Source organism: Bombus vosnesenskii, unplaced genomic scaffold (assembly GCF_011952255.1).
Source record: "Bombus vosnesenskii isolate JDL3184/JDL3185 unplaced genomic scaffold, Bvos_JDL3184-5_v1.1 scf7180000013266, whole genome shotgun sequence".
In the NCBI taxonomy this organism is placed as follows: Eukaryota; Metazoa; Arthropoda; class Insecta; order Hymenoptera; family Apidae; genus Bombus; species Bombus vosnesenskii.
In genome coordinates, this window is record NW_022882926.1 from 3,814,840 (window position 1) to 3,832,797 (window position 17,958).

A 17,958-nucleotide genomic window follows, 5' to 3' on the forward strand; every position below is an offset into this window, starting at 1 on the left:
TGCGAGTTTCGCGTATCCGCTGTCGCCAGAACTCAAGTTACGCGACGGATGACCGGGAAGTTAATTCGATTGGTTACCATACTCTCTTGCTCGTAATACGTTTATCGTGCGGCTTAATGTTGCCCTAACCAACGGCTACGTAGATTCCTTTGTACAACCCAGGACGAAATCCTACCGCCTCTCTGACGATAATCGGGTCAAGAATTGATCTTGTTTGGTAGTTTCAAATTGTATTTCAAGCTGGATTCTTAATTTGACGTATTTATTCGGAAGCGATTATTCTAATTTGACACAGATGATTATTTATACAAAAATATTAATTTTGTTCCATGATATTATTATAACATGAATTAAAATTGTAGAATAGAATTCTTAAAGAGAGAGAGAGCGAGAGACACTTAAAAAGAGATTCTCGTCAAATCAAAGACTCTCTGTACCTATAATATGTGAGTCATCTTTCAGGCGAAGCTGAACAGGACGGAAACAATTTCCGAATTCCGTGCACGCTTCCAAACACATAGTCCGCGAAATACAGCGGCCGTTATCCCAGGTTTCCGGCGGATAACCGAGCGCTGCTCGTTAATCGGCCGCGTTTCGGTGAAAGCGTTGCCGCGGCCAAGCGACGAGGAAACACGCGCCGTCGGGATAATGGCGTTATTATACTCGAGAAATAGATCGTATCGTACGGGACGAGAAGCAGACTCGCGGAAGGTACATCCTTGACTATCGCCTCGGCAACGTTTGCTCGATCCTTATAACGTGTTGTGAACAGCGGCTGTTGTTCGCAGCGAGTGTCGCCAGACTCTTCCGTTTCTCTGTGATTTACGCTTTAAACTATAACAAAGAACCTCCACAAGTCGAGGTGAACGTACCTTTAACCCTGCACAGCTGCGTTTTTCTTTGCTCATGAGAAAAAGAAATGCTGAAGTTTCTTAGGAGTTTAAGAAAATGAAAGACAATCACTGATATAAATAGATTGTTTGATAGCAAAACAATGATACAGTGATATGATAAAATGAATAACAATATAAATGAAACTTTTAAAGTCGCATAGTATTATAAACGATTATATAATTATCGAAATAATATTTTTGGGAATTGTGGATGGTACAAGTCGATGGGTGGTGAAAGATCAAATCCTGGCAATGAATTATTGGCTGACCTTTGAGGGGAGTCCTCGAAGGAAATCGTACGAGTGATGTGTTACTAGAGACGCGGTTAATGGAAAGGAGATGGGAACTGTCGTGAGAGATACGTCTTCTCGAATGGACTCAATAAGGTTCATGTTGTCCGCTTTCTTTCGATCAAATTCCTATCTTCTCCAAATATATCAAGACGATGCAAGAGAAGATCAATCTATTAAGGACACATTTTTCACGTTTCTACTCTTTATCTCTACATGGAGATTTATTTACATTGAACCTATTATCGCACTATACAGTAGATCTACTTCCACTAGATTATCATTATACTGTACATTACATCTACTTACACCAGAATATTTAATTCCTTAAAACAAGAGCCTTTCTCGTCAGACACTTCTCCACAATCTTACTATGACTCATCCCGTAGCTTCGTAATTATGATTCCACATGCTGTTCCGCGAGTATTGCGGTATCAAACTCCAATTTGCAAGCCCTCGCCAACAAAACCATCCCTTCTAACAATCTACACCGGAGTATCTCCCAAATATCGCTTCATCAAATCGACCACCACACATTACGTACTCACACCTACGCACACACGCGTATGATTCACACAATAAACAGACCCTAGGAGCAGCCCTAGAAGCCGCTCTCGAACGCAAGAACATTCACCGGAGAAGATTAAGTTTCTATCCGGAGGGCACGCAGTCCAGTCGCACCCCCCTCCCCCCGTTCGACTAAATTCGCGCAAGAACTCGCAGCGTCGAGAAGAAAAGAAGAGAAAAAAGGGTTGAATTGGCCGATGGAAGCGGTACCAGGCAGTAAGCACGCGTCCAAGGTTCGCAGACCAGCTGGCGCGGGTCGCGATAATAGTGGCGGGTTGCATGCATTAACTTTAATTAACAGTTTCGCGTGGCTCTTCGCGTCGTTGTATTAAGCGTAAACGCTGTTGGCCACGCGACACTTTCTACTGGATTAACCCTTGAATGCCGGAGCCTGAGTCGATTCTGAAACGTGCGAGATATTTCACCTTTATTAGTTTCTCGGTTGCATTTGCATACGTGTTATTATTTTAGAGAACTATATGAAGAATTTTACTGTCTTAGTGAATTTTATTAAAAGATAGTCGTAAAGGTTTGGGTGTCGTCTTTTTGCTTGTTTCCTCACTTCATTGATATTGTAAAATATTTTAAATATAAATATAACTATTGGACCTGAGGATATTTTCTTATAGGAGCCTATATCAAGTTTATAGGTAATTATACACAGTTATTCATCTCTGTAACTGAGATACCTTCGATCGAGTCACAATATATATTTTCAAAATATCTATAATTTTTCATCACTCCTGGAACGACAACATTTTTATTTCGCCCACGAAAAATTCATAAAACTCGTCATCGTGTGCCAAGCGAAAATAAACTGGATGGGTAAAGCTTGGAGCTTTTACCCGGAGGTAGAAAGTTAGTTAGTTCGTTTAGTTAGTCCGTCACTCGTTGTCGAGCTTCAATTCCAGCTGGTTTAAATTTTGGCAGGTTTTAATACGCTTCCCAAGAATGTTAGAACGTGACTGCATGTTACCTGGATGCGAGTTCCTCCGAGAAACCGTGGCGCGTTTCATTTATTCCGGACCTGATTTACGGCGGTCGTCGGATAAGTGGCTTGCCCGATGAACCAGTTCGTTTCTCCTTCTCCCACGTGATACACATTGTCTCGAGCATGGCCTCCCTCCTCCACCCTCGCGTGCCAGCTCATTTGATTAACGATCCGTCCGGCGTTTATTGCTAGACGCGAAGATGCAAATTGGACTCGTTTCGAGCGTGTTTCCGGAGAGCTCGTTTGCGCAGAAAGAGCTAGTCCTACGAAGCCTTCGCTGACTAATTGAGCTGTCCGGAATTGGACTAAGAGTCTTTTTGTTTCTTCGTCGGCCGTGCGGAATGGTAAGAATGAATTCGTAGGACGGGGATATAAATTATGTTGGTGGTAAAGGGGAAATTTCCGAGGTTTCAGGATTTTCCTTCTTGTCAAGCAATAATCTTGATCCGTATAAATCTGTCTTTTTATACTTTGAGTAAACGCTGAAGGAACGTTTTTTGGAAAGTTTTTTATACGAATAGATTCTTCGAAAATATAGCAGCAAATAATCCAGGAATATTGGACTACGTACAAACGCTAATAAAGTACTTGGCCGAGAGCTTTATTAGACTGTAACTATTCCTAATTCTCTTAAAATCCAGCACACGTATTTCTCTTGTTCTGTATTTCTTTGCTTTCTTTATTTGTTGCAGCCATTCTTAAAAGATATTCAGTCACGTTCACCTTAAACCTAAGTAACTGTGCACCGCTCATTCACACCGTAATCTCAAGTATATACGTGCTCGGTCTAAACACTCTTCGTTCGAACTACGAGCACTTAAAGTCTAGAGTTTAGACTTCAGACCAAGTACTTTTCACACGCACATCTATTGCTCTTGACTCGCTTCGCATAGATTCTATCATTCCTATAAAGTTAATAAGGATCATTAACGAAATTATATGTTTAAGGAGTACGGCGAAAAAATAGACACGTATCTATATACCGCAGTAGAGTCAGACGACATTTGACAGGCTTCTTAGCTGAAGCTACTATTCGACGTTTCAACCAAACTAGCCACAATTTCAAAGTTATCGAATATTTAATTTTTAAGGGCAGAGACTCCTATTCTATAGCCTCTCGTGGCAATTAATTCGACAGGGCTAGCGTTATCGAGGCTCATGTTGAAACTACCTTAAACGAATCTTGTAAGATATCCGGCTGGAGACATCGGTGCCGCGATAGGGCTTCACGGTTCCGTTTTCTTCGACGGCTGCTTGTCGAAGATCGTGCAAGAAGAGAACGACGACCCGGCTCCTCGTACCCAACCCCGTGCGCTAAGGTATAATAAGATGTCGGCCATAAATGTCTTAGCACTTTGCGGGATGCGCTTAATTGATCGTCGCCTCGGTGTTCGCCCGACGACAATGCTTCCTTCGTGCGTGGCATCGCGGCTCTTTTCCAGGATAAAGTTGCTCGTTTACGGGTTTCCTCCGGGACCATGAAATCCCGCGGCGTGGAATTCCTCGAATCAAACTGTCTGACGCACTTCGTAGAAACTTTCTACCTCGTCACCAGTTTTGGTCTTGGCGTTTTTAATTAGGCGACATCGTCAGAGCGACGAACGTTTCGTGTAATGATATAATAATTGGATAAAAGGACTAGTTGGAGGATTTAACTCGGTGAAGTTTGAGGGGGGGGGGGGGATGACGAAATGCTCAGTTACGAAATGTTGGGAATATTGCTCAAGTTTCGTTGCATTCATTGCGTAACGACGATGAATAGAAAGTGATTCAATGTTGACGAAGTGAAGCTCCTGGTTAGGATCAGACTACTTGAGTTTCTATACTATACGGTGTGTGTCGTAAGTATTCGCTGTTTGATGAATGAACTATTGGTTCGAGTCATTGACATTTTTATTCGCTGTGAAGAATGTCTCTTGCATATCCTTTAACGTCTGATCAGTTTCTGAACGTTCTAGCAATCCAATGGATCTGTTGAATATATATTTTCGTTGTGAAATTATCCAACTGTATGATACCTATTTTGCTGGTGTATTGTATTAGATACATTAGATGAAACGAACAGATTAACGATGATTGATCGCGTCGTGTGTAATATTTAATCGACGACTAAGCAGAAAATGCAAGCTGTGTAATGCTAAATTGCACCAGAACGGGTCGAAGCAATCGCTGTCACGTTTATTTTCAATTCGCCACGGCTGATGAGAAAAAAAACCTCGTACAACTTTCGCTTATATAATAAAATATCGTGACTGTTTAATAATATCTTATATTTATAAAAGCGTCTCGTACTTTTCATATCAAACAAGCTGCTAGCTTATATACTACAGATAAAGAAATTTGTTGGTACTAAAGTTCAATCAAGAGTATGAATCAGTCAAAGTGAAATTTATCTGATAGACTTTTTTACGCGACAAGCTTCATTCGCTTGCACCATATGTTTTTCTATTCCACTTTTATAAAACTACTACCGCGATGAGTCTCATTGTTTCGAATCTGGCTTTCAGAAATTCTGTACTACTTATAAAAAATAATACACGTTTCAATTACTTCAAAATACAATGTATTCGTTCTACGCAGTCCAAAATATAAAGCACACATTCCAAACATTCTACCGAGAAAAGTATAGGACCCAATTCCTCCAAAACACAAAATACACGTTCGAATTACTTAAAAAAAGCGAAGTACACGTCCCAGTTACTTTAAAGAAGAAAAGTACACGTCCCAATTACTTTAAAATGGATAGCACACATGCCATATATTCCAAAAAATAAAGAACACGCTCCAATTACTCCAGAATGCGAAACGTACGTGCCGAATGTCTTAAACGGGAAAGTACAGATTTCAATTACTTCAAAAACGAAATTATAGGTCCCCAATTATTCAAAACACAAACTATACATCTGAAAGGCAAAACACACGTCTCGACTGCTCCAAAAAGTAAAGAATTCCTTCCTGGAACTTTCAACGATCGCTTTTATCGGCATCACTTCCGTCCGTCATCCTCTAACCTCTTCCTTCGTCGATTTATCCTCTGCATACCGTGATCTACCATTTGCAAAGATTCCCCAGAATCATTCGCAGCGAGTATGAAGAATGGCCATCATTCTCTGCAAGTCTATACAGTATCCACAGTGCACCTTTCCAAGAACGATCGAATACCACGAATCGAAGGCCACGCGGCGACAATTCGCGGAGGACGACGATTAACTCGGCCGGAACAGAAAAACGCAGTTAGCATGGCTCCCGAAGATTAAAGGGACCCGCTCCTCTGACCCGTGAGCAATACCGCGAGCATTAAACGCCATGTGTTTGACAACGTAACGCGCCGCGTCGAGATCTGAGGAGAAAGGCCGGCCTCGAATATGGAACACGTGTAGGTTCGCAACTCCGATGGTTGCGCCTTGCGCCTGTGTATTTCATCTCTCTCTTCCTCTTCGTATCTCCGTTAAACTTTCGAGGCTACCGACGAGTGGATACTTATGTGTCGGATGCAGCCGAAAATAAAGCTGACTAAAATTAGGCTGGCGCATCGCAATAAAACGGCCAGCAGACCGGTTTAGTAACGATGTAGGCCTGTTCTCTCTTCTTCTCGTGTATACGCCTAATAATTGGACACCTTGAGTGGATGTTCGGATGAAGATACCGGGAATTCGTTGTTGCCTGCTCGTTCGAGAACGAAAGGCTGGCCTTGCATGTTCGTGCAGCGACAGACTGAAAGAGGAGGATGTAGGCACTTGAACTTGCTCTTGACATGTTTTACTGGAACGATTTGGTAGAGTGTTAAATGGGAAGTTGGATTTTGATCACGGTTTTTGAGCACGATGATCGGGTATTCTGAATGGCTGTATAGAGGAGGGTATGATGGAAATGTGTGGCGGAGAGTATATTTTATTTTCGAGAGGTCAAGAATCTCGGTGGTTTATGGTCACATGTGTCACAGGCTTCGAGAGCTATAAAACGGGCGATGTTTCACTTTCAGTGGCGGAAGAAGTCTCTCGGTCATGGGTCAGAGATGTTATAACTTATCCATATGTGTCTTCCGATTTCTCAGGATTCAGATAATCGTAAGGAGCTTCCGCAGCTTAAACTTAACGTGATCAATTGGTTTCGATTATTCTTGAGAATGGTTAAGTGGAGATTCGAAGTTGTTCTCCTCGACATTTTTATACATTACATGCATTTTGGACACATTTACGTATTTATATTTCCCGAATGTACATAATAAATTCACTGTTCATATACTTTTGTGATCTCTATGAAATAGATAATAGTACTAAATATTTTCTAATTTCCATATGTTTTATCAGATTTGTCTGAAATTTTGTTAATATATTCATGACAGTCGAAGCTCCTAACAATGTTAGTGGAACTTAAAAATGTATCGTATAACACGAATAATATATCCCCAAAAGATGTCTATAACACTTTCGTGAGCCTGTATGTGCCAAATATAATATGTGAAAAAGATAAAAAAAATATCGCAAAAGTAATAAAACAGCTAGGCGTGAATATTTTGCAGTTATTTCTTTGTGGTTTATACATATTTGACAAATAAACAGAGCGGCGGGACGCTTACTCCTCGTTCGCTTGAAAACCGTGAAAATCATGGAACGTCATTTGTAGAGGCTCTGGAATTGTTCCGTTTTAATACGAGCAGATTGAATTCCAACGTGTCGGGCTACGCTGACGAGCGAAATCAATAACATTTCTCCAATTTGCACCGAGTCGAGTACGAGTTCTTTATTTACCTTCGATCACGCGCGCGTGGTCCCGCGAATGTTAAAAATCGCTTATACGATGAAATTTTATTCGGTAATTCGCTCATTGTGAGAGGCTCGGCCGCGATAAATGTTTGCCAGGCAGGCTATGGATTTTCTGCCAAATATTTGCCCGCGACGTGTCATTGGGAGGCAGGCACACGCCGCGCCGAGCGGATTTTTCACGAACGAGAAACGCCTCCATCCTGTAATTGCTGTCTGCATTGACGGTCCAGCGGCGCGACATAATCGAATGTTTGCCGCGTGAACGTCGAACAGCGATGCGTTGGATATTTTATCATGTCATGCTTCATCGACGCGTCTAATTTCACATGAAATGTTATATTTCCTTGTTCGGAGATCGGATAATTTTATTACGCTTATAATGGAGGCACTTGCTGACTGTCGAATATATTGTTGATCGAATGTTCTATAGAGATTATTGTTAGGTAATTTACTGTTTTGTTTCAGTACGGTTTATAATATTCAGGGGCTGAAACAAATTTCTTTTCGGGCTCTATCTTTATTAGATAAAGATAGATAAAATTAGATAAAGTTCTACGACCAATATATTATAATTATTTTTCATAACGAATATGAAAATAATCACTGAAAGAGAAAAATATTGAACTCACGCATTTCACATTATTCAGATACGTAATTAATATTAAACATTCATATCTCTTATTTATAAATCTCAATGGAAAATATCTTATTTTCATAAATTTTTGTGTTATATAGAGACTACGCGAATAATCAGAAATTCCAGGTAAATTTTATAAAAGAGCGTTTGTAATTGTTACCATACTTTTCTGTACATTATGATATTCTAAAGTTAATCAGTGTCGCTTCTGAGCAGCTCATATTTACGTAGAATTACGAATCGTTTTCTGATAAATTTTCGTATGAAACATGGTCCAGGAGGGTACGAAATATTTCTCAAGATGAAAATCCAGAAGAAGTATCGACGAGATTCAATTATCACAGCGATTTATCAAAACGGTTTCCACCGAACCCACGCTATCTTCCTCCCATCTACTTTGGAAACGGTCTGTCCACCAGCACCTGCCTTTCGGAGTCAGGTGCGGCCTCGTCCCAGCGTAAATCAGAAGATATAGCCAGCCATGGGAAACTGACCTTCGAGGAAATCAATATTCTCCCGCAGGCACGATGGGACAACGGCGTCGACGACGACGTAGACTTCCGTTGGGAAAACATAGATATGTAACTACAGTCTATGAAGTTACCTCCATGCATCGTTTCATACTCCCAATTAGAATTATCAAATAGGAATAACTCACTTATCGTTAAATTGTACATATTTGTTTAGAAATAACTAGCTTCTACATTTCTACCAAACCATTTCGTTTAATCTTGTGGGAAGTTTTATCAGCGCTTTTATTCGCCTATACTCGAGAGCCAGCTAGCTGATTTTATTAGGTTGATGAATATAAAACATTGCTTTTTCTTATGAAATTTAAGTAGCTTATAGTTTCTATGAAATATTAAATATTTAATTTCCACGCGATTCAATACACTTTTTCGAGTAACGATCATAACTTCGTTATTCCAGATTTATAAGAATTATCAGAATTAAAAAATTCTTAGAACAGCGCAGTTACATTTTCTTCATTCGGATTTTTTCTTTAAATAAATAAAAGATAGCCAATGAGTGGAATAAATTAAATGTTACATTCCTATTTTTAACACCTTTAACAGTTCTCTGTATTTTAATACAGTCGACAACTAACAACAGAAGAAGATCTAAGTGGTATTAGCCTATCGGACTGAATTTTCACTGAAGTTCAACATTCTAAATGCAACATCCTAATACCAACTCGATAATTCTACTCGCTAATTTTACAATGAATATCCATTTGCTTGTACATCAAACCTCACAAACTTTCCTCAGCAAAATACATGTATCAATACCTTCGTCATTCGACACCATGAAATTCTCAATAAGCTGAAATTGAAGTCTCGTACACACGGAATACTCTATACTAATACTCGATAGACTGTACAGAAAACACACAGAGACACAAGAGGGTAGGTATTCGGTGCTCGTTTCATCCCTTCTATCGTTTTCGGGGGTGGGATGAGTTGATCTATGACTCAGTCAGGAAGTACGCCTCGACGATGGCTCACAAAGTGGCGGTGAAGTGAACCTGCCGCCCCCGTTCGAGGAAACCTATGTGCCACCCCTTCCTTTTTTTTCCTTCCACCCCCTATCGACTTTGTTTCGGGGAAACGGAGCAGCCCGTGCCGGAAGTACGATCCACGGAGGCCACGTGCCCTTCCATGGCAACTCGCGGAATCGTACAAGTGACTGATGGCAATGGGATGCGATCGATGGGGATGATACACGGGCTGTCACGCAGAAGTTGCACGGTCGAGCAGTCGACGAAATAAAGTATCCATTAAGGGCGCGTTTTTCTGTAAGATTCTATAGCCTATTCGATGAAAGATAGGAAATTACGCCTCCCTTCTAGGTTCTGAGAGATCGATGCTATTGCGGTTGACCGACGAATTGCTCGCTTTTTAGGAAGTCGATGGAATTGGGGGTTGATGGAACAATTAGAACTTGCACGATTGAACGTATTAAGACTTATTGTAGTTATAGTTGAGAAACTGGGCTTTATTATACACTTTGGTATTATCGACAGTATATAACAATTTATATTGCAATTTACGTATTGTAATAAAACCTGTTCGTTACGATTGCATAATATTTCCCTTCCTTGTTGTGAAATATATTTCCACTGATTAGTTATTGTTTGCGGAAAATTTATGGTAGATTAATCGACAGAAATCTAACAGAGAAATTGCACAACTTTCGATCCACTTTAAAAGAGCAATCTCCATTTCCCTCGTTTCATCCAGAAGCAACACTTTGCCAATTAAATAGTCCACTCAGGAATATTGGATTTCTTCTTCCAACCTGATGTAATTTGGCCAGATATTCAATCATATTTACAGAAACCATTCACGAATTGTTTCGACTATGAAAATAAAAAGATTGCGAACAGGGTGGGTTTCACGGCTGGAGATTTTCCGGGGACGGTGAATCGCGTGCGGCGAAATTATTTTCTATCTTTTCACGGCATCTGAGGCGTCGGCAACAAAAAATAAAAAACAGGGAGGAAAGCGAAACGGCGAAAGGGCGAGAGTGACTGACGAGCGTGGAGAAGCCAATTTAACTTCTTTCAAGCCAAGGCCGCGAGGGAAGGAGAGGTGAGCGCGTTCGCGACACGCGAAACACCAGATCCCAGATAACCGTAATTGAATAACTGTCAAATTAAACTAGCATCCCTTTAAATCAACGATATTTGAGAAAAACCGATTCAGACCCGGTAGTAACTTCGTTTCGCCGTAATTTATCAATACCTGCTTGGTTTCGTGTGTTCCTGATTTGAATATCAGACACGAAGACAGGTATTAATCGCAAGTAAGTCGGATAATCTGTGTGAAAAAACAACAGACGATTGATTCCTCGAAAGTGTCCATCTTATAGATATCGTGGAAGAATTCTTCTGGAATAGAATGTAGATATTCTAACTTTAATACTCTTTAATTTATTTTTCTTCGTGATGATTCTTCGCGTTCTTAGTGAACGAAATAGAAAGATTTCAAGACATTTATAGCAAGTATCTATAATGGTGACATACACGATGAAAATGGACACTTGTAAACACCATATTTTGTAACCTCTATTACATCTTCAGATTGGTATTAAATTTTACTAATATGATATCAATATGATACGTCGTATCTCATACAGATCTAATCTTCAAATTGATTTATACAACACACGCGATATATACATAAAGATTCTCTGTAATAAATGTAGGAATGTTATATTATTAATTTGTAGGTAACAGTATGATTAATAAAATATCGTTTGCACTCACACGAAATCGAATATAATACCCCGTTTCACGTATTCGTTACTCACTACTTCTACGACACGACAACACAACGATCTTCACACGACAACGATAAATTCAACTCTGACTCTCTCAACTCTCGTTACAATGTTTTCCATGCTCACTTTTTCCTAAACATACCCTGGTAACGCCCACAACACTCTTTGACAACGTCAACATATCTTGACAACGCTAATAAACAATTACCCCTCACGCCACGTCCTTCCCTGATGTCACACTATCCTACATAAATATTCAAATAAATTAACGAGTCACGAGACCAATGGTTTTCTGTAAAAGTCACACCCTCATCGATTTCGTTTCTTTCACCCTGCCATTACTTTCATTACTGTCGTTCGTTTCGCGAAAACCAATAAGAATTTACGGCTTGCACGACCTTTAAAGACCAACGAATCATCGTTCGAGATACGAGTCGACCGCGTGAACGTCCTCGTTGACAGGGTAGCTGTGGGTTTACTGAGTCAGAACCGAGGGTTGGAGACGGAATCGGTGCCACTTTGCATCGTTGACATTCCACGGCGACAATCTATACGCTGATACACGTTATATTATCGCTTATTGCCCTTTCTCGCGACGACGAGGGTGTTCACTGTTCCATTGAGAGGCCAAATTGAAAAGCTCTGACGATCTCTCGCGATGTTGTTTGATGAAATTGCAGTCGACTACCGTCGACGCTAAATTACGCGACGATTAATTAAAATGAACAGGAAAGTGCGAATATTAACCTTCGTATGGCTTCGCGAAAATTTGATATTCATTTATGGCGCTGCGACAGTGTTTTAATAAGAATATTGAAGAACGAAGCCTGTCACATCTATTTAATTTCGAGTTCCACATTTTGTACCTATTTGATATCAAAAGGGGAATGTATATGTTGAAAATAGTTATTACATCGACAATTAATTCTCTTCCTATGAGTGGAAATTCAATATACAATAAAAATAGAGAAAGAAGTAATATCATCATTTATTGTAAATATATTTGATTTGATCAGACAAGTAAACTGCGGCATATTTATGCAAACCCATACTTTCATAAACAGAGTTAAAGTAATTAAAACCTGATAGAAATTTGTTCTGATGTATCGACAACTTATGTGAAAATTGTTGGACTATTCATTAACGATCTTGTATAAAGAACGAAGGTCTGTCGAAACGCGACGAAAATTTGATGTTAATTTTTGAGTAAAGTAACGTTGAATATTTCGTCATTAAAAATTTTGAATAAAGTTGAAACCAAATTGAGAATCAAATTGAAGAAAGAAAGTTTTATATAATAAATAATAGAAGCTAATATTTTAAATAATTTCATTAAACATAGTATCCATCCACTTTATCAAAATTCCAAAGGCATAGAGCGTAGATCCGCACGTGCAGAGAGCTCGGGGGCAAAAATTATTCAATTTACTCGTACAGGCTTGTGGCACGGCGTCTAATAAACCCGGTGATCCCCTAATGTCGTCGTCATTACCGTCCAGCTGGCGCGGGCTTAACGTGGATCCTTCCCGTGGCGCGAGCAAACTAGCCGTGGCGGCGGAAGTGAGAGGACAATTTCTGACCAAGGCGCGTTAGTCGCCCTTCCGCCACCAGGAATCAATCCTTCTGTTCTGCATTCATTACCCCTCGCTTAATGACCCTTTCTCTTCCCTTAATGACCACACGCTATACGAAGGTGTAGCAAGAATAGCCTGAAACGTGATTTATTATTATAAAGAAAAAAGTGAAAGAGGAAGAAAAAGAAGCGAAACAGCAAGTCGGGTGACGGGGCGAAAAACATGGGGGTGGAACGACAGAATTTTTCGAGACGTGACGACGCGAAGTTTCGACGAGGAAACGGGGGATTTGCAGCCCCTCGAAAATCTGCCGACTAGGACGACGACTGTTAGAGGGTGGCGAAGGGGGTGGAAGGTGGAGAAAACTCCCTACGGGGGTCTGTAAACGCGACATTAAAATCAGCTTACAAATCGTTTCGACGACGTCTCCTGGTCCGCTCGCGGAGCCGATTGAAATCCGCGAGAGCTGGTGGACGGACGAGTGCTGGTTCCGTCTCTCTTTCCCTCGATCGATTCGTCATAGTCCTTCTGATTTCTTCCCTGAAGCCTACACCACCGAAGAGAAACCGAGGATTCTTCTTCTGTAAGAGTAGTGGAAAGAGGGGAGGTTTTCTGCAACCGTAGCGTTTCTTCTTTGCGAATCGACTCTTGGAAAATTCCGGCCCCGAACACTGCCTCTTTTGTGCATATAATGATCCCCCGACTGCTTCGCTAGGCTTATTTCGACGACCTCCTTTGACGACCCTCCCGCGCGCCCTCGATTCTTTTCGATTGATCCTCGCGGCGTCGGCCTCATTGTCCTCCGCTTTCAGCTGTTTGTACTCTCCTCGATTTTGTTGTGGAGCACCGGGCCTCGGGAAATCGCTATATTGAATCGGTCAGAAGCAGGTCTTAGGGGTCGCGGGCTCGAGGATCGATTTACTCAAACGCGATGGTGTGGTTAAATTTTTCATGTATACTTTGCCATATTGTGAACATTGGTGTTTTAGAGATTGCAATTTTTCTTTTTCATTGTTGTAGGTCTGTAGAGAACTCTGATATGAAAATCACACAATTGCTTTTGATACTTCTTTTAGTTTTCCAATGTGGAAACATTAAAGCAGCTTTCGCTTGATCTCCATTTCGTATTAGAATTTATAAATACGAAAATGATATGAGATAAAACGTACGTATTATAATTTTTCTTATATTAAATAATCTTCTCGATTGAAAAATTCTATACCAGCTCTCAGTATTGCATGCACATATACGCATAGACACATTCTGCATCAAAAAATTAAATCAGTTCAATATTTCGAAAAACTCGCCTCTTATAGAAAGTCCTTCCAGACACCGAATCATCCGAGGGTCCACTCATCTCGATTACAATCTCTGTAACAGTCGGCGTTGCCTTTAGCAGACACGGGGGCGCTATTCGTGCAAGACGCCTAGCTGCGGGTAGTGTTTCGCAGCCTTCGTTCAGGGAAAAGAAAAAGATCCCCATTGAAAGGCGCAGCAAGGAGGCGGGTGTTCGTGTTCGCGGTACGCTGAGTGCCGGGGAATCGAGATAAGTAACACAGTACGTAATTCTCGGTTACGTGATCCGGCGTGCGTCTTCCATTCACCGTTCGCCCATCCGCGGCTCCTTTTCATTGCAGCTTTTCGACGCGTAGTTTCTACTCTCGGCGAGGTTACGTTGAATACCAAAGTAACCAGCCCTCGCTATTGACCGTTCTCGAAGGCATACGCGCGGCCACGGATCGAGATACTTATCGAGCCAAGAGCTAACGGAAACACATCGTACATCAGACAAGTCTCCAGCAACGGATAGAAACACAGAGAGATACAGGAACAGAGAGTTGGAATCGGAAGATCCACGATTTCCAGGATGCTGCTAGGCTGGTAAACACGCGGGCTACACGGGATGAATGCATGTGACTCGTCGGCAAAGCGATCTCTTGTGTTTCTTTTGGCCGTTTCTTTTCTTTTCCTCTATTTTTCGGTCGGACAGCATCGTCTAGAGAGTTTCGAGTGGAACGTGAGGAAGCGTTAGGCGGCGAAAGTGGAGCCAACAGACACAAAGGAGAAGGAAGCAGGAACAGGAGAGCCGCAATCCTCTCGAGAGACGGTCGAGCTTCACGAGTACGCATCTACGAAAAAGGATCACGGACGAACACGCGACGCTCTTAATACCACGCGCGTAAGGAAGCTTAAGAGCTGAGCCGTAAGCCAAACAAACAATCGACCAACGCCGCGTGTATGACAGATCTGGTTGGCGAACAGTATATACGTGGCATTGGATTCGGAGGAGCTACCCCGTGAAGTCGAGTAACACTGATGCGATTTGTAGTTTCGCTTGGATTGTCTGTGTTTCTACTAGTGAAACGGAAGTTTCGTGGATAGGAGCGTGGTATCGGGAAATGAGGATGCGTCGATGAATTGAATTTTGGGATCGTTAGTTTGGACGAGAATTTGGAGATTTTGGTCTCGCACGACACAGAGAAGATATAGTAGAAGTAACTCAATCACAATTCTTTTGCAATTTTTCTTTCGTTTTTCGGTGATTTATATTCAAGTCTAATTTCTTGACAATTCTGGGCTTTCAGAAAATCTAAGAAATTTTGATCTCTCCTGCATCATAAGTATTTTAGCATTTTTATCTTAGACAAGAATTTTCGGATTTTTTATAATCAGACCGGTGAGATTTGAAATATGCAAGACGTTTTAGTAAAATCTAATTACATAATTGAATATCTTCTCTGTCGTTAAAAGATATTTAAAGAACAGTTTTAATGAGTCGAAAGTAGAAACTCCGCGAGCTATTCAAATCAGCGACGTCGACTTATCATTGAATGATTAAATTAGAATTCGTCCAACAAGCAGCGGGAAACGGTTGTACGGTTCGTTATCTCGAGCGTTCCCGGTTCGGTCCCACACGGACGTCGAACAAGAGGATCGAGAAGAGAAGACCTTAGAGTCGAGCCGATTCGTTTCTTTCCCGACGTAATAAGTTAGTTTCCCCGAGGTTATCCCGGCTTCCATTTAGCCCGGGTCTTTGCTCTTCCGTGGCGTTCACGGAGGTCGACTCGAAACGAAGGCAATTACGCGGCATGGCACTCGACATTATCGCCTCTCGGGGGTCGCTCGATTTCCTGCCCAGCTTCTCCACCTCCTTGTCCGCCCTTCTTCGAAACGCCACCCTACATTCTTCGCTGCTTTCGCTTTCGCAACAGTCGATACAGACTTGATAGTGTTTCTCTCTCTTTCTTTCTCTCTCTCTCTCTCTCCCTCGTTCATTAAAGTGTCAATCCAGTCTCGAAGGGGTGAACCACCCTCTTCCACCCTGTCGCGATCGAGAAGACGGCCGTGAAATAAAGCGAAAACTCTACGGCTACGTCTCCAATGTTCACCCCCTCCACTTTCGCTCTCTTGTTCTTTAGCCGACCTGGAACTTTGTATCGGCGAATAAAGTACTACGGGTGGCGTCTTAATTCGTGCTTATCGCGAGCGGAATTGATGTTCTCGTGCTACGGCGAACCGAGAAGCAGACGACTTCGTAGGGTTTGTACCTGATGGAAGCGGAAATTTGGAGGAAGTTTTAAGTAGAGGTAGATTGTGTTGCGTGGAATTAGGCGGTTGACAGGGTGGAAGGAAATTGGTAGCTTCAGTGGGTATATATGTCTATGCAAGTTGTAGTAATTTGTCGTAGTTCGAGTTTGTATTACACGGTATGGTGCTATGCAAGTAGTTCTATTATTTTATTATTCTATAATTAATAATATTGCTTGACTACAGTTCATACAACTCACGTGTGAGATCTTCTTTTATAATTTTCATTTCGTTTTTAATTCTTCATAAGCAAACATATATTTGCACACTTCAAAGGCGCAGTAGGTGGTTTATATTCGAGCCTACCTTTCCACGATTCTCGACTTCCAAAAAATCGAAAAAGTGTATAAAGTCCTGGAATATTTATTAATGTCTCTACTACATTGTACAATCATTCGTTAAATTAAATATTTTAAATTTTCTTCAGTGAAAATGAAAATTCGAAAGAAAGAAATTTTCGAGAGAAATTTCACGGTTTATTTTCAAAGTTTCTTTACTTTCGTATCACCGTATATAAGAACACTGAAGCCGAATTAATTAACATTCTTTCTCATGTCAATGATCGGCCAGAAGAAAATTACGCGAAGCGGTCGTCAACCGTGGTTGATTCGAGCAAATGGCACCGGACGTACTCGACGTCTTACCGGCATAAAAATCGACCTAATCGGAAGTCCGCCGTTTAACGTGGGATTGCGCGGAGGCCGTGTAGCTGGAATTGTCATTCGAGTCACGGGTCACGCGCGTACTCGACGCTGTCTACAATACGCGCCGCTTTATTGCGTAATTGCTGGCGCTACCTTCTCTCCTTCCTACAAACGTGTACAGGCTGTCACCGAAGTAAGCGGCAACACTTTGTCAGAGCAGCAATCGTGTGAGCAAGGAAATACTTCCTTGTCGAACCATAATTGTTCATGGATTAATATAGTGTGAATAGCAATTCAGAGAAGAAGAGTTTCGATAATAAATTTGAATTTTAAATGTACGATTGTATACTGTGTCATCCCTGAATACACAATTATGTAAACTTAGAGTTGAGTGAACCTGCAAGACAAACCTATAGTACAATCAGCCACGAAAGTTTACATTTGGAAGGATTGTTAATTTCAAAAATATTCTTAGCATCAAATCTCATATTAATTGAACCTGGTATATGTCTGAAAAAATAATACAAATTTAATACAAAAAAAAATAATACAAACTGATTACTGAAAAAATAATACAAACGACACAAAAAGCATGCAAATGTACATACAATTGGTCATTTCCATGAGACCATAGGAAGAACTCTATGGGAATTAATTAATACCCTACAATCATATTGTTTGTTGATAAAATCTCCATTATAACTACGAAAAACATATCTAATGTCT